Genomic DNA, 17,973 nt, shown 5'->3' with positions numbered 1-17,973 from the left:
CTCAGTCGGAAGAAAAAGGTTGAGTCAGCGGCAATTAACTAGCGGTGCTTATGGTGTTAGCGGTCCCAACGGAACCAGTGCTGACGGAGCTAGCGGTGTTAAACGTGATCTCGTCCTCTAAGCGTCGGATTTTGCTTCCCCGGCAGAAGCAAAATATCTCGACGCTGAAGATTGTCACGTCGTCGTCAGTAATTATCGTACACCTTTTAGTTTCCCGTGAGTAACAGTCCCGCGTCAGTTTGTTGGTCCCACCGGACCTGAGAGAACTTCTTGCTCTCGGATCCAGTTCGTCTGACCATCGAAAGAGTTACTTGAAATCCTGAAGGGGGCCTTTAGCGGTAGAGCAGTGGGGTCATCCTTCAGAGGATCGGTGGTTCAACCCCCGGCTCCTATGTCAATGGGTCCTTGGGCAAGACACTTCCCCCCCCCCCCCCCCGATTTGCCCCTGAAGGCTGTTCCTGCGGTGTGTGAATGAGTATGAATGTTAGTTAGTCCTAATGGCATGTAGCTCCTCCCATCAAGGTATGAATGTCCATTCAGGTCCATTTACACACATTTTTATCTTGTGCTTCTAATTCAGCTGCTAATCGCGACATGATTTTTACAGCTGTCAAAGGAGAATATAGAAGAACAACACACAGCATTTACAATGATTTGCTGTTATTCAGTCATTTCGACCGATAGGATGTAAATGTAAATTATTATGCCGTGTTGTGAATTGAATTAATACTAAACACATGAGTTGTCATGAACACCAAAGAAAGGATGTCTCTTTGTATTGACTGCCTGAAGCCTCGACTCCTCTCTCCTCGCCTATCTTCCTCGCTTCCTCTAAAATGCCAGCAGATGATAGGAATCGAGGATGTTCAAACTGAATAATGAGAAAGGTCCCTCAAGTTACAGCTCATTTAATTCCTGTCATGTAAAAGGCCTAGTTATGATATGTACAAGATGCATGGGGGGATTATGAGAACATGGGACCCTGGGCACGGCCAAGTAAAAGGACCAGGCAGAAAATATTCTTTTGTATGCATGCCCACACAAAAAAGGTAGAGATAGTTTGAGTTGCACATGAGTATTCCCATAAGTAGAATTCATATCATTTCAGATTTTCTGAGAAATGTAAGTAGGTGTGTTATGATCAATTTCGACAACAGAACTATTATTTATGATGTGTTGATGATATTGATATCAGAACGAACCTCCGGTTCTGAAAAGTATAGCCAATGCGTAAGCGTCTTAGAAAAACTGCATTATCTCTCCTGACCACCAGGGGGCGACTCCTCTGGTTGTATAGAAGTCTATGCTTCATGTGTTAAAGTTGCATTCTCTCTACAGACCACCAGGGGGTGACTCCTCTGGTTGTATAGAAGGCTATGCTTCATGTGTTAAAGCTGCATTCTCTCTCCTGACCACCAGGGGGCGTCTCCTCTGGTTGTATAGAAGTCTATGCTTCATGTGTTAAAGCGTCATTCACTCTACTGACCACCAGGAATATATATATATACTGTATATAATACAAATATTAAAACACAACAATGTGAATATTCATACATCGCCGGTCCGGACCAATCGGACCTCATCGAGGTCGTGCAGTCCTGCAGCGTGACAACTCTCCAACTGACAACTCAAAGTATTTCTTTGTGTCTTCAATAAATAAATGGCGGGAGGTTAATTTCTTCTACATTATTATTGAAGACTTTTATGACTCGCCGGAACCCGAGAGGAGAGGCGCTCACCAAAAACAACGGCTCCGGTGTAAATACAGTGCGTGAAAGGCGTTTGGCTTATTTGTGTTTCCAACGAAGCACCGATCCAATCCCGAAAGTGACGTGGTGCGCGGCACTCGCCGTATCGCCCGAGCCCAGACGCCAGCGTCAGCAGCAAAGGGAGCGATTTATGACGGAGAGGAAGCGAGTGTCTCCGCTCGGGGGAGGGAGGAGCCGACGACGGCGGCGTGAGTGGTAACGTCTCGGAGAGCTGAGGCGTGGCTCGGAGGAAAGGGGGGAGAAAGGGGGATGGGGGAGGGAGGGGAAGAGGGGGAGGGAAGCAAGGGGTGGAAAAACACTTAGAGAGATTAAACACAGTGGGATGAGTGAGGACTTTGTTTTTATGTGCATGTCTCTGCAAATGTGCATATGTGTGTGTGTGGGTGTGTGTGTGTGTGTGTGTGTGTGTGTGTATGTGTGGTGGGGGGGTGGGGGTAAAGAGAGGCTTTTGGATCGGTTTCAGGCCCTGCCTCTCAATCCATTACGGATCGGTGGTGGGCCGGCCCCGGTTTCTTTTCTTCATTATGTAAGGGATCTATCATTAATGGACATCTAGAGGACTTCATCGGTATTCGATGAGAGGGACATCGCTCCGCTGTCGGCGCTCGCCGCGGCGGCGCTCGCTGTCGCGGAACCGGGAAACGGTCGTTGAACTACTATTATTGGGATAAAGCGTGACGCCGCGGCCCGGTGTTATTCATCCATTCATCATCGTGGTGGGAACACACAGCGGCTCAGCAGGGTGGATTAACAGGAGTGTGTATGTGAGTGTGTGTGTGTGTGTGAGTGTGTGTGTGTGAGTGTGAGTGTGTGTGTGTGTGTGTGTGTGTCAACGATTACTATAGTGTCTACAAACCATTTTGAAAAGCAGATGTTGAGTTGATCTTAGTAAATCATAGTCCACACACACAGAAATATAATGGTTCTTAAAGAGTTCTTTAAAGGCTTTGTGGTTCCACGAAGAACCATCACCTGCTGAAGAACCTTCTTATCGTTTGAGGAACCATAATAGGTTCTTTGAAGAACTCTTTAAGGAAATGGTTCTTTAAAGAACCCTGGTTTGAAAGGTTCTCAGTGGAACCAGAAATGGTGCCTTGAGGAACCATGCTTTTAAGGTTCTTTGAGAGACCTTTATAAGTTCTTTGAAGAATGTTTTAAGGACATGGTTCTTTAAAGAACCCTGGTTTTAAAGGTTCTTCGTGGAACCAGAAATGGTTCTTTAAAGAACCCTGGTTTTAAAGGTTCTTCGTGGAACCAGAAATGGTGCCTTGAGGAACCATGCTTTTAAGGTTCTTTGAGAGACCTTTATAAGTTCTTTGAAGAATGTTTTAAGGACATGGTTCTTTAAAGAACCCTGGTTTTAAAGGTTCTTCGTGGAACCAGAAATGGTTCTTTAAAGAACCCTGGTTTTAAAGGTTCTTCGTGGAACCAGAAATGGTGCCTTGAGGAACCATGCTTTTAAGGTTCTTTGAGAGACCTTTATAAGTTCTTTGAAGAATGTTTTAAGGACATGGTTCTTTAAAGAACCCTGGTTTTAAAGGTTCTTCGTGGAACCAGATATGGTTCTTTAAAGAACCCTGGTTTTAAAGGTTCTTCGTGGAACCAGAAATGGTGCCTTGAGGAACCATGCTTTTAAGGTTCTTTGAGACACCTTTATAGGTTCTTTCAGAATCAGAATCAGAAACAGGTTTATTGCCAAAGAATGAATGTTTTCACAAACAAACGAGGAATTTTTTTTGGTGGAAGGTGCAACATTTGGACATGACAAACAACAATCAACGCAAGGAGGGAGGAGGAGTGGGAGGAAGAGGGAGGAGGAGGAAGAGGAAGGAGCGGGAAGAAGGAGGAGAGAGGAAGGTGGAAGAAGAGGTGGTAGTCCTGGGGGTGACAGTCAGTCAGTCCGGGTCCATGATGAGCCCGGCCCGGGAAAAAGCTATTGGTGTGGCGGGAGGTCGTGGTCATGATGGATCGCAGCCTCCTCCCCGAGGGAGGGACTCAACAGGAGTGTCCAGGGTGGGAGGGGTCGACAATCTTTCTGGCCCGCTTCAGTGACCTGGAAGTGAACAGGACCTGGAGGGAAGGCAGATTGCAGCCGATAACCCTCTCGGCCGAGCGGATGATGCTCTGCAGCCTGCGCTTGTCTTTGGCTGTGGCTGCAGGGTGCCAGACGGTGATGGAGGAGCAGATGATGGACTCAACGATGGCCGTGTAGAACTGTACCATCATCTTCCCTGGCAGGTTGAATTTCCTCAGCTGCCTCAGGAAGAACATCCTCTGCTGGGCCTTCTTGGAGATGGAGCCGATGTTCAGCTCCCACTTGAGGTCCTGGGAGATGATGGAGCCCAGGAAGCGGTAGGACTCACAGCGTCGACGGGGAGTCACACAGGATGAGAGGGGTGGGGCTGCATTCCTCCTGAAATCCACAACCATCTCCACTGTCTTCAGAGCGTTGAGCTCCAGGTTGTTCTGGCTGCACCAGGTCACCAGGTGGTCAGTCTCCCACCTGTAGGCGGTCTCGCCGCCAGAGATGAGTCCAATGAGGGTGGTGTCATCCGCGAACTTTAGGAGCTTGACGGACTGGTGACTGGAGGTGCAGCTGTTGGTGTACAGGGAGAACAGCAGATGGGAGAGAACACAGCCTTGGGGGGAACCCGTGCTGGTGGTCCGGGAGCCTGAGACGTGTTTCCCCAGCCTCACGTGCTGCTTCCTGTCGGTCAGGAAGTCTGTGATCCACCTGCAGGTGGAGTCGGGCACGTGCAGCTGGGAGAGCTTGTCCTGCAACAGGGACGGGATGATGGAATTGAAGGCAGAGCTGAAGTCCACAAACAGGATCCTGGGGTTCCTCGGGAGTCCAGATGCTGGAGGATGTAGTGAAGGGCCATGTTGACTGCATCGTCTGCAGACCTGTTGGCTCTGTAGGCGAACTGCAGGGGGTCCAGGAGTGGGTCGGTGATGGTCTTGAGGTGTGACAGGGACAAGCGTGGAAGGACACTTCATGACCACAGAGGTCAGGGCGGCCGTGCATGGATGATGGTGGGGTAAAGAGAGGCTGGAACGTGGCATGCCTCTCAATCGGAGGTGAGGATCTATCGGACAGCTGGCACAGGACTTCAGGGTGGAGGGGAGGGACATCGCCCGCTGTCTGCGGGGTTCTGCTTTTAAACAGCCTGTTGACTGCTCTCTCCAGGATGGCGAGGCGGAGGGGTGGATTAAGGTGTGGCCCCTGATGGGCTGGGGAGGGTGGGCTGATGGTCTGTGGCTTGTTGGTGGGGCTGTGGGGATGGTCTCAGGACTGCTCCATTGTCTGAAAAGCAGATGTAGAGTTCATTTAGCGTCTGCCAGAAGCACATTGTTCATGGAGAGTGATTTGGGCTTTGTGGTTGGTGATCTGCCTGAGCCTTCTCCGAGGAAGCAGAGTCGTCTTTGAAGAGCTGCTGTTGCAGTTTCTCAGAGTACAGTCGTTTGCAGTTTCTCAGAGTAACCAGGCCTTAGGAACCTGCTTTAAGGTTCTTTGAGAGACCTTTGTAAGTCCTTTGAAGACTGTTGAAGGCCTGGTCCTTCCCTGGGGTTCTTCCTGTGAACCAGAAATGGTTTGTCTTTAAAGAACCCTGGAGCAGGATGGAATACAGCTGTCCTCACAGAAGCTGATGTAGGAAGTTACAGCCTCTGTGTACTCATCCAGGCTGTTGGAGCAGTCCCAAGATCCCAAAGTCCCAGATATAGTTCAAAGAACCCTGAGGTCCTTCCAGAACCAGAAATGGTCCACTTAACTTCCTCACCTTTATAGGTTCTTTGAGGAACTCTCTAAAGAAATGGTTCTTTAAAGAACCCTGTTTGAAAGGTTCTTCGTGGAACCAGAAATGGTTCTTCGATGGCGTCACTCTGAAGAACCATTTTCGGTTCCAGATGCTCCTCCATGTTTCTGTGTGGCGATGGCCGTAATCCAAGATGGCGTCGCAAAATTGCTGCACGAAACCTCCGCCCACCGACCGCTGGCTGACGTCACCATGACGACGTGACGTGAGAAAGTCGACGAACGTCCTTCGTCTTTTTTTCTAAACTCAACCAAACAGGTTGTGTTGACTAAACCCAGCCGACCGCTGCACGCCGCTCCCCGCTCTCGGTGAGCGCGAGGCCAGGGAGGTCGACGTGAAGCCCGTCGGCCTCGTGCTCGGTTCTGCTCGGTTCTGCTCAGTTCTGCTTGGTTCTGCTCGGTTCTTTCTGAAGAAGAAGAAGTCATTACGGACGCTGTTCTATTTTTCTTTATAGCAATGTCATAAAATAATTCTCAAATCGATATCATGCGTAAAAAGTATTGCTCTCTGCATGAAGTAGCTGTTGTACAAGCGCGGTAATGAACAGCCGGCGGGGTCATCGTTGCGTGGTGATCCCCCGCCGGGGCGTCCCGCCTCCCGCCGGCGGCCGCACGTCAAACCTCATTGGTAGTCATCACCGTTATGAAGCCGTAAATCTCTTCTGACTTCCTGTTGGTGACTGATGGATTTCTGTCACGCAGCTTTTGGAGGTGGAGCGGTCCACTTATTGTGAGTGCACACGGGGAAGATTGCTCTTCTCTCTCCGACCGGGTCAGGAAGTAGAACGAGAAATCACATTAAATACTCAAGTTATGATATATGATTCAAGTTAGGGATGAAACCCGGTTCCCCGTGAACATCGAGACTCGTCCCGGCTGCTGAAATACGGCCAGAAAATACAAACTATTGTAAAATGATAAGAAGTGGACCCCAAAGACCGCCTCCAGATAATCACTCGATCTATTATCTAATAACTGCCACACACAGGAACATGGAGGTGCCATCTGGAACCGAAAATGGTTCTTCGGAGTGATTCCATAGAAGAACCGTTTCTGGTTCCACTAAGAACCTTTCAAACCAGTGTTCTTTAAAGAACCATTTCCTTAAAAAGTTCTTCGAAGAACCTATAAATGTGTCTCAAAGAATCTTTAAAGAAAGGTTTTTTAAGGCACCATTTATGGTTCCAAATATAACCTTTAAGCCAGGGTTCTTTAAAGACCCATTTCCTTAGAGTTCTTCGAAGAACCTATAAAGGTGTCTCAGAGAACCTTAAAAAATGGTTCTTTAAGGCACCATTTATGGTTCCACAAAGAACCTTTCAAACCAGGGTTCTTTAAAGAACCATTTCCTTAAAAAGTTCTTCGAAGAACCTATAAATGTGTCTCAAAGAATCTTTAAAGAAAGGTTTTTTAAGGCACCATTTATGGTTCCACAAATAACCTTTAAACCAGGGTTCTTTAAAGACCCAATTCCTTAGAGTTCTTCGAAGAACCTATAAAGGTGTCTCAGAGATCCAGAGACCTCCACCATCCAGACCTCCAATATCCAGACCTCCACCATCCAGACCTCCACCATCCAGACCTCCAATATCCAGACCTCCACCATCCAGACCTCCACCATCCAGACCTCCACCATCCAGACCTCCACTATCCAGACCTCCACTATTCAGACCTCCACCATCCAGACCTCCACTATCCAGACCTCCACCATCCAGACCTGCACCATCCAGACCTCCACCATCCAGACCTCCACTATCCAGACCTCCACCATCCAGACCTCCACCATCCAGACCTCCACTATCCAGACCTCCACTATTCAGACCTCCACCATCCAGACCTCCACTATCCAGACCTCCACCATCCAGACCTCCACCATCCAGACCTCCACTATACAGACCTCCACCATCCAGACCTCCACCATCCAGACCTCCACCATCCAGACCTCCACCATCCAGACCTCCACCATCCAGACCTCCACCATCCAGACCTCCACCATCCAGACCTCCACCATCCAGACCTCCACCATCCAGACCTCCACCATCCAGACCTCCACTATACAGACCTCCACCAGCCAGACCTCCACCATCCAGACCTCCACTATCCAGACCTCCACCATCCAGACCTCCACCATCCAGACCTCCACCATCCAGACCTCCACCATCCAGACCTCCACCATCCAGACCTCCACCATCCAGACCTCCACCATCCAGACCTCCACCATCCAGACCTCCACGATTGCTCTCATTATAATATTCCAACAGTTTAAAAAAAATACTTCCTATATAACTTTTTATATGTATAACTCTCGTCAATCAGAGGAATTCATTATTATAAAATGCCACTTTGTGACGCGAGTTTTAATGTTTTCGGGGTCGTCTGTGCCTTAAATTCCCCATTCTTCCTGAAGAACTTGAACTCATCATTTATGAACTATCACCACCATCTCGTGGCCTCTCAGATATGTTATTACCTCATCATTTGAATCCTCTAAGATGCTTTTGGGGGGGAAATTGTCATAATTACCGTATGAATTCTCGGGTTATAGCCAAAAAGCACCACGCTCACGAGAAGAGGACGGACACACGGACGCAGCCCGACATGTTTTATTAACTTTTCAGAGCACACACACACTATAAAAACATGAAGCTGACATTCACACACTTCAAACGGCCTTGAAGTTCTCGTCCCGGGCGTTTGTTGCCTGCATGAATATTTCAGTGGCGATATGACAACAGCACGGCGGAGTGTGTGGAGAGAACTCTGAAGAAAAGGTATTTACCCAAAGAGAGATGAGCGCTACCACAGAGGAACGCGCTGGCGTTTTCACTCTGACATTTTCAAGTTGAGTTTTACTTGCGAGTAAGAATTGTTTTTGATCAAACAATATTTAAGTAAATTGTCCTTGTAACTTCTTTCTTTAGAAGTTCCCTTTCATTGCCATTTTTACTTAAATAATAAAATAATAATTCAGTAATATTGAAGTAAAATGATTCGATAATTAAAAAAAATAATAATGATAATAAATAATAATAAAATAAAATAATATGTCAGTAATATTGAAGTAAAATTATTAATAATAATAATATTAATAAATAATAATAAAATAATATGTCAGTCATATTGAAGTAAAATGAAAAACAATAATATATAATAAAAAAATAATATGTCAGTAATATTAAAGTAAAATGAATAATAATAAATAATAACAAAATAATATGTCAGTCATATTTAAGTAAAATGAATAATAATAAATAATAATAATAAATAATAATAAAATATTATGTCAGTAATATTAAAGTAAAATGAATAATAATAATAAATAATAATAATAATAGCAATATTTAAGTAAAATGTCATCCGTCTGCCACTACTCACACAACCATGATGTGTTCCTGTTTTTAAATGTGGGCTATACTTTTATTTAATTAAATATTAAATTCAATATAACGCTTCAAGTAATTAAGTTAATGTGACATGTGAGTGATCACGCGGAGGATACTTTATTACAGAATAAGAGTTGACCTTTCAAAGTAAAAGCAAAGGAATAATATTTGCATGTTCATATGATATGTTTAAAGGTAATAATTACAAAGCAAACCAGTTATTTTTTGATGTGTGTGTGTATGTGTGTGTGTGTGTGTGTGTGTGTGAATGTGTGTGTGTGTATGTGTGTGTGGTCTGGTGAAGGTCCTCAGTAACATATCAAATAAGAGTTGACATTTCAGAGTAAAGGCATAGAAATTACAATTTATTGAAGAAATTTAAGCATATTATATGTTTAAAGGTAATAATTACATTATTACAGTGTGTGTGTGTGTGTGTGTGTGTGGTCTAGTGAAGGTCCGCAGTAACACATCAAATAAGAGTTGACATTTCAAAATAAAAGCAGAGAAATAATAATTTATTGTCGAATTTTTAACATGTTGTATATTTAAAGGTAATAATTAAATAGTGAACATGTGCGTGTGTGTGTGTGTGTGTCTGTGTGAGGGGGGGGGGTGTATGTGTGTGTATGTATGTGTGTGTGGTCTGGTGAAGGTCCCCAGTAACACATCAAATAAGAGTTGACATTTCAAAGTAAAAGAGAAATAATAATGTATTGTCAAATTTTTTAACACATTATATGTTTAAAGGTAATAATTAAAAAGCAAAAATGTGTGTGTGTGTATGTGTGTGTATGTATGTGTGTGTGTGTGTGTGTGTGTATGTGGATGTGAGTATGTATGTGTGTGTGTGTATACGTGTATATGTGTGTGTGGTCTAGTGAAGGACCTCAGTGGTGTAAAAAGAGAAGACGAGCCGGTTCGGGTGAGCGTATCGATCGTGGCAAAAAACTATTAAAAACGCCATCAGGCGCTTAAACAACGGCATCGGCCTCAAGTTCTCTCGCCGCACATTGTTACCTTTGAGGCGACTGCTCTTTGTGACACGTCATACAGCGAAGGACCCAGAGGTTTTTCAATTATTCCAACCAATTTGGAATAATGTAAGTGTGACCCGGAGCCGTTTACGATGACGCCGTCGTTACAGCGGAAAGCAACGACCGAGTGCCGACGGAGGCAAAATGCAGAGCAGGGTGCATTTTTTTTACCCTTGGATTGCCCTAATTATACAGAGCATTGATTTTACAATGCATCCATGGATTGATTAGAAGAGCCTAGCACCTCCCCTCAGGAGAGAGGACGGCTCTCTGGTCTCCTGCGCAACTCATCCTTTGCTCCCTGCTTCTTTAATTGCATTATTTCTTCTTTTTTTGCCTTTTTTATGATTGTCCTATCCTTCATCCACCTATTCCTTCTTTCCCTTCCCGAGGCCCCTCCGCGATGATCTCTATTCTGATCAGTGGCGATGTAAGCCTGACATTTCTGGTGTGACGTCATGTCACCATCACAAAAATAGGGGTAGATTCTTATAACAGTCGTCCTATACAGACCAGTCAGATATACTAAGGGCTGCAAAAACTCTTCGGAAGTTGTCGGAATCTACGTGAGCTAACTAACCGGTAGCCGGCATTGATCTGACTATATGTTGTTGTTTTTTCTTAGTCACAGGGTACAGGTCTCGCGGTTTTCACGTTATTCCAGTCTAGTTGCCAGGCAGATTTCGTGGGGCACATCTGAAAGTGCCCCACCGCTCAATGTCAACTTTGGCCTGTGTGGTTCACGCTCATTGGCGTTTCCATGGTAACGGTGGGCCAAGCATGGGCCGTTGCTCCGAAACAAGACTATAATGCGTGTGAGTCAAGTTTATTCACACACATATTCACGCTACTTTGCATTAAAAAAATATATTAAAATATATATATATTTCGTCGCGAAGTACGAATGTACCGAGCTTTCTGCACAACAGCGCCATCTGGATGTGGAGGGGCAGTGCCCCCCCTCCTCCCCCGCCCCAATGTAGAAACCACTGATTCTGATGCTTCCTGATCGCCCAACCCACTGGAACCAGAACCTTCTATTGGACTTTAGGAGTTCGATTCGTAGCTGACACGAGCCACATGTCAGTGGATTTGTCCCGACGTTGGATCCATTGCTAAAAAACACCCTAGATGGATGCACTGCACGTGATCGCGCTGTTTTTGACGCTAAGGTCCATGTGAGACGACTCCACCCAGTTGTGTTTACATGTCAACTTGCTGGATCTCGTCTTCTCTCTCAGCAATCTCCTTCAGAATCAGTAGCGAAATCTAAAAGCAGTCCGTGCTGACCAATCACAGCTCTTCAGTCCCCACTTGGTGACCACACCGTAGGCCCAATCCTTAGGTACCTTTTTTTGTCAGGAAGCGATACAGCTACAGTGACTGCTACCGTTAGCTCCATTCGGCCACGGCGCTATACCCCTTAGAAGGCTTTCACATCAGGCCTCTTCCCCTCTTTCAGTACCCTCCATCTCTAAGGGGTCGGTATCAGACGCCGGGGGTTTTAAAGGGTTCTCTGGCCTCTTCCCCTCTTTCAGTACCCTCCATCTCTAAGGGGTCGGTATCAGACGCCGGGGGTTTTAAAGGGTTCTTTGGCCTCTACCCCTCTTTCACTACCCCTAAGGGCTCGGTATCAGACGGTGAGGGTTTCTAAAGGTTCTCTAGCCTCTACCCCTCTTCCCCTCTTTCACTACCCCTCCATCTCTAAGGGGTCAGTATCAGACGCCGAGGGTTTTAAGAGTTCCCTGGCCTCCACCCCTCTTTCACTACCCCTCCGTCTCTCCGTCCATGCTCTTTGGTCCTCCTCGTCCACTCCCTCCCTTCTTCTCGTCCACCCTTCACTCCCTCCTCCACCCTCGGCATCCTCTTCCTCCTCCCCCTCCTCCTCTCCCGTCCTCCCCAATGCGCAATAAGGTGCTCCTGTCAGGGGGGGGGGGGGTAAGAGAAGCCAATACATAGTGAAAGGACAGCGATGCCGAGATGATGATGTTTATCTTATAATGAAGAGATGAACATAGGAGGTACAGGATCAATCGCCGTGGGCAACAGGGGGGAAGAAAAAAACAGTTGTGCGGGAACGGAGAGAGACGAGTGTTTAAAAATCAATTACACAGTAAATATGACACGAGTCAGCAGCGGCGCCCTCGGGGGAATTCGGGAAATATGTTCCCGGCCGCGCGTCGGTAAATCTGCTCCCACTACAAATGAATTACTAATTTTCTGTACAGGAGTGGGAAGAGAGTGAAGCCGCCATGCAGCTTATGTACACAAGCTGTAACTCTGAGAGAGAGAGAGAGAGAGAGAGAGAGAGAGAGAGAGAGAGAGGATTATTAATGGATCAGGTGGAGTGAAGGAAGGCTGGTTTTGTTTCTGCGTTATCTCTTCCCCTCTGAAGTCAGACGGAGGAGGAGGACCGGCGGTACCGCTGATCTTCGGCGGTGTCAGCAGGTCGCGAGCCAAGAGGGAAAAACACTGCAGCACAGAGAGAACGGTTCCTAAAGGGTTCTTTAAAAGGCTTCGTGGTTCTACGGAGAACCATCGCCTACTGAAGAACCATTTATTCGTTTGAGGCACCGTGATGGGTTCTTTGAAGAACTGTTTAATGAAATGGTTCTTTAAAAAACCCTGGTTTGAAAGGTTCTTTTTAGAACAAGAAATGGTGCCTTGAGGAACCATTTTTTGAAGGTTCTTTGAGACACCTTTATAGGTTATTTGAATAAGGAAATGGTTCTTAAGAGAACCCTGGTTCTCACAAGGTTACGCTAACCTTAACTAAGCCTAAACTTAACCACACGGTTACACTAACCTTAACTAAACCTAAACTTAACCAAACCTGAAGCATGTGGGACCAGAACAAGGTTTTGATTTGATTTTCAACGCTTTTGGAAGCCATGAAAAAGACAACGATGTCCTTCCACCGTATCATAGTGAGGCCTCCGTCGTCTGGCACACAGTCAGAGTGGGGCCCGGCGCCGTCTCTTTCTGATGACTGCTCAACAGAAGTCGTTAGCTCCAAGTGGCTGTAATGAAATCACGCTCCATGAATGCAACGTCAGTCAATATTTTCTCACGTAAAATTGTAATTGGCTTGCTTTCAGAATATATTCCACTCACTCAGAATACGAACAATTACTTTTATTATTACTTATTTGACATAAAACACGTGATTACGTCATAACACTCGGACCGTCTTCACTTCAATAGCCGACGAGCCGCAAGATGGAGGCATTAGGAACCGAGAGCGCCGGAGGGTACATGCAGCACAGTAGAAGCAGATGAGCGGTGTGTGTGTGTGTGTGTGTGTGTGTGTATGTGTGTGGATGTGTGTGTGTGTGGGTGTGTGTGTGTGTGTGTGTGTGTGTGGGTGTGTATGTGTGTGTGTGTGTGTGGGTGTGTGTGTGTGTGTGTGTGTGTGTGTGGGTGTGTGTGTGTGGGTGTGTGTGTGTGTGTGTGGCACGAGGAAGTACATTCACACCGCTAATGAAACTATTAATTGAATAAATGGGGAATGTTGTTTTGATCGCCATCTCGGCGGTCCATGAAATGAGTGACTGTACTATATATATGTGTGTGTGTGTGTGTGTGTGTGTGTGTGTGTGTGTGTGTGCGACCTCTCTCCCGCCTGTGTGTGTGTGTGTGTGTGTGTTCAGCACTGTGTGCCACGACAGAGTGACGGCGCTGCCCAGTAAGCACATTTCCGAGCGGCTAATTAAAGCTCCTCCGGAATAACGGCGGGGCTTATTAACATGTCGACGGGCCACTAACGCGCTCACAACCCAACGAGGATCAATGCTCCTCATCAGGGGCCCCGGCGCCGCCGGCCCCCGGCCCCCCACACGAAGACCGCAAGGGGAATGCAGAGCTGGTGGAAATACAAGGAGAGAGAGAGAGAGAGAGAGAGAGAATGACAGTGCGTTGGTGTGATTCTGCTGTTGTGTCACTTTGTATTTTATAGTTTTTTGGGGGGAGGAAATGAACCGTACATATTAACGGGAGGAGATGCGGCGATTGTGCTAATGGCGTGCTGGATGTACGGCGCCAAGGGCCCCGCCCTGCAGCGCTCAGCCCGCCGACCACGCACGGTCCGTCACGCTGTCGGCTCTTAAGGCGGCGCTCTTCTCTTAAGGTGGCGCTCTTCTCTTAAGGCGGCGCTCTTCTCTTAAGGCGGCGCTCCCCTCTTAAGGCGGCGCTCCCCTCTTAAGGCGGCGCTCCCCTCTTAAGGCGGCGCTCTTCTCTTAAAGCGGCGCTCTTCTCTTAAGGCGGCGCTCTTCTCTTAAGGCGGCCTCCTCTCTTAGGCAGCACTCCTCTTAAGGCGCTCCCCTCTTAAGGCGGCGCTCTTCTCTTAAAGCGCTCTCTTAAGCGCTTCTCTAAGGCGGCTCTTCTCTTGGCGCTCTTCTCTTAAGGCGGCGCTCCCCTCTTAAGGCGGCGCTCTTCTCTTAAGGCGGCGCTCTTCTCTTAAGGCGGCGCTCTTCTCTTAAGGCGGCGCTCTTCTCTTAAGGCGGCGCTCCCCTCTTAAGGAGGCGCTCTTCTCTTAAAGCGGCGCTCTTCTCTTAAGTGACTCCCCTCTTAAGGGCTCTCTTAAGGCGGGCATGGCGCTCTTCTCTTAAGGCGGCGCTCTTCTCTTAAGCGGCTCCTCTTAAGAGGCTCTTCTCTTAAAGCGGCGCTCTTCTCTTAAAGCGGCGCTCTTCTCTTAAGGCGGCGCTCCTCTCTTAAGGCGGTGCTCTTCTCTTAAGGCGGCGCTCTTCTCTTAAGGCGGCGCTCCTCTCTTAAGGCTGTGCTCTTCTCTTAAGGCGGCGCTCCCCTCTGGCTAGTAGCTCCTCTCTTAAGGCGCTCTTCTCTCTATAAGACGCTTTCCCTCTTAAGTAGCGCTCCTCTTAAAGCGGCGCCTCTCTTATATGGCGCTCTTCTCTTCTTAGCGCTCTTCTCTTAAGGCGGCGCTCCTCTCTTAAGGCGGCGCTCTTCTCTTAAGCCGGGCTTCCCTCTTAAGGCGACGCTCCCCTCTTAAGGCGGCGCTCCTCTCTTAAGGCGGCACTCCCCTCTTAAGGCGGCGCTCCTCTCTTAAGGCGGTGCTCCTCTTTTTTCGCGGTGTGACGCAATTTTAGAGTCGGCGTTTAAAGCCACGCTTCGGTTCCAGTCGTCGAGCAGCGAGTAACGAGCAGAGCGTGGCCGCCGAGAGGCTTTTTGAAGAAAAAACAATTAGAAGCGATGGCCCCCGGGGGCCACTCGCAATGTATACATATAATGTATAAATAAATGAACGCGGTACAATGTTCTCGGAGTCAGATTTATTGGCCCGGCAGCGTGTACGAAGAGGAATTTGAATTTGTTTTAATGGATTTAAACAGAAAGAGACTTAACAGTTAAGAAGAAAGGGACGAATGAAAGCGGAGCCTAGATGGGACTTTATTTAACTTTCACGATCTCTTCTCTTTCCTTATATATGTATATATATATATAAATATATATATATATACATATACAGTTTATATAATCCATTCTAAACATTGATTCCACTATATATATATTTTTTATTTATTTTTATTTTATGTATATATATATATACATATATATATAATCCATTCTAAACTTTGACTCCACTATACAGTATATATATGCATTTATATATATATATATATATATTCCACTATTGACATTGACATTATACATATATATATGCAATGTGTTTATATTTATATACTGTATATATATATAAATATATAAATGTATATATATATAAACACATTGCATTTTAGCTTTAAAAATCAAGTTTTAATGGAAGTAAATGGATGTTTTATTCTATGACGGAGGGAATTCCTCAGAGGAGAGAAAGTGTCCTTGTGTCTCCTTCTCTGTTTCCTTTCCTTGTCTCAAGGCTCTTGGAGGGCCTCCTAAGTGTTTCCCGGAGGCACGTCCGCAAATATGTCTTGTCATCTTATTGTCTCTGCTTTTAATTTCAGCTCCCATCATGCTCTCTGTTCCCACGTGATCCCACCCCGATGTCTCCCCGTGGACACGTACTCCTGGCGTTCCCCTCATCTGACTCTCCCTCTCCTCCTCTCCCTCTCCTCCTCTCCCTCTCCTCCTCTTCCTCAGCCTCCTCGGGTCAATCTTTGAGGCTGGTTCAGAAGCAGCACACACACACAGCAAATTGAAAAGAGTTAATTTGTTGTTGTTGGTGAAATGTGAGCAGATGTAGAGTTAATTTGACCCTGTACAGAGTCAAATCTCGTATATGTAACGGCTTAAGCTTAAGCTCAAGCGGTCTTTGCTTCTTAGCTTGGGCTCAAGGGGGAACGAGAAGCGTTCAAGCGTCTTGCTTTTTAATGTCCTTTTCCCTGGGAATTTGACCCTTTCCATCTCCAAAGTCCAATTTTCCAAAAAGGAACGTAAGTTTTAAAAAACCATTTGGGAAAATTTGCGGACTGCAATTTTTTAATAATTAATTTTTTTGACCTAATGTTGTGTTTTTTGGCATTGTTAAGTAATTTTTTATGGTACGGGAAAATTCAGTAGGAAAGGCATTAGCGGAGCTAAAACATAACCCCACCTCTTTCCTTTCCTTTTGGGGGTTTTAAAAAAAAAAAAATTTTTTTTCGACCCCAAAAAAAAAAAAAAAAAAACCCAAAAGGAATTTCTTTTTAAAATTTTGGGTTTTTTTTTAAAAAACACTTTTTAAAAAATTTTTTTTGAAAAGGGAAAAAACTTAAAATTAAAAATTTTTTTTTAAAAAAAACTTTAAAATCAATTTTTTTGGGTTTTTTAACAAAAAAATTTTTTTTTCCGTTTTTTTTTTTTGCCAAGGTTTTTGGGGGGGCCCTTTTTTGACACCCGGGAAAATTGGTTTAAAAATTTTTATTGCTTGTTTTAAATTTCATCTTATTCTTGAAAGTAAAACCCTTCTCCCGGACAGCAACTGGGGTCCTTCTGAAATGCAAACATACTTCATTACCTGTCACCTCTGGGCCATCTGTTGACTTTATGTTTTAAAAAAATTGAACAGGTAATTTCTCGGATGTTTGGTTGGCGAGAAGTATTAAAAAATTTAAATTTCATATTTCAGGAAAACACAAATGACATTTAAAGTTAAATGGGAGGGGCACTTGGGGTTTAACCCACGATCTTTGAGAATATTTTAAATATACAGTGTTAAAAATACCACTAAATTGAAGTCCAGTTAAAATTAAATTAAATAAAGATTTATATAATAACATTTAAATTGTGTAAAATTAATGTCTTTATATTAATTACCTTTTCTCTTATACATATCTTAAGTGTTTAAACTGGTAGTTATTTGCTCTCTATTCTTGCTTGCTTAAACATCAAGCCATAAGAAAAGGGGCCAGAGGAGCCAGAGGAGAACCATTTTGGTCCCGTTTTAAATTTCAACCATTTTTATGAGAACCAAATTTTAATTTGAAGTTCTGCTTTATTCCTAAAGGTGTTCAGTTGATAATTCCCACGTAACTGCTTAATGCCCATTGCTCCACAAACCAAACCAGCTTCTTTAGAACCTTGGTTTTAACTTTTGCTTTGAGAAAACAATTGAAAGAGCTTAAGTTGTTTAAGAAATGTGTTCTTACTGGGAATTGTACTTGTTCTATTCAAACCATTTCAAACCAGGAACAAGTTTTTCATTTTGAACCATTCATACTTAAATGATTTTAAACTTAATGAACCTATATTGTGGGTGTCAAGAACTTCATGAAGGTTCTTGAGAACACCATATCTGGTTAAAGAACCTTTCAAACCGGTTTTAATAAACATTGACGGTCTTCTGCCAAATAGGAGTTTAAAACCTCTAACAGGCCTTTATGGTAACTTTTGTGAAATAAAAGCTTTTTAAAACTTTTCATGTTTTAACATCGGTGCATGTTTAGTAGAGCCTTGACCCTTTGGTTAATGGGGAGGACATCTTTTAGTTACAAACTCCTCCTTGACAAGCCAATTAACCAATCAAGCCGGTCGGGTTT

General features: G+C 45.2%; 1 long non-coding RNA gene across 1 annotated transcript in view; it reads left to right on the top strand.

Annotated features, from left to right (window-relative positions):
* LOC130199319 (uncharacterized) overlaps window positions 1-16,205 on the top strand; it is a 33,244-nt gene extending 17,039 nt beyond the window's left edge. The window contains exon 3 of the long non-coding RNA XR_008832803.1: window positions 15,961-16,205. This is a non-coding gene — a long non-coding RNA (uncharacterized LOC130199319). The remainder of the gene's footprint in view (window positions 1-15,960) is intronic.
* Window positions 16,206-17,973: the final 1,768 nt, after the last annotated feature.

This window comes from Pseudoliparis swirei, chromosome 9, assembly GCF_029220125.1.
Source record: "Pseudoliparis swirei isolate HS2019 ecotype Mariana Trench chromosome 9, NWPU_hadal_v1, whole genome shotgun sequence".
Classification (NCBI taxonomy): domain Eukaryota; kingdom Metazoa; phylum Chordata; class Actinopteri; order Perciformes; family Liparidae; genus Pseudoliparis; species Pseudoliparis swirei.
This window is presented reverse-complemented; position numbering and strand designations above follow the sequence as displayed.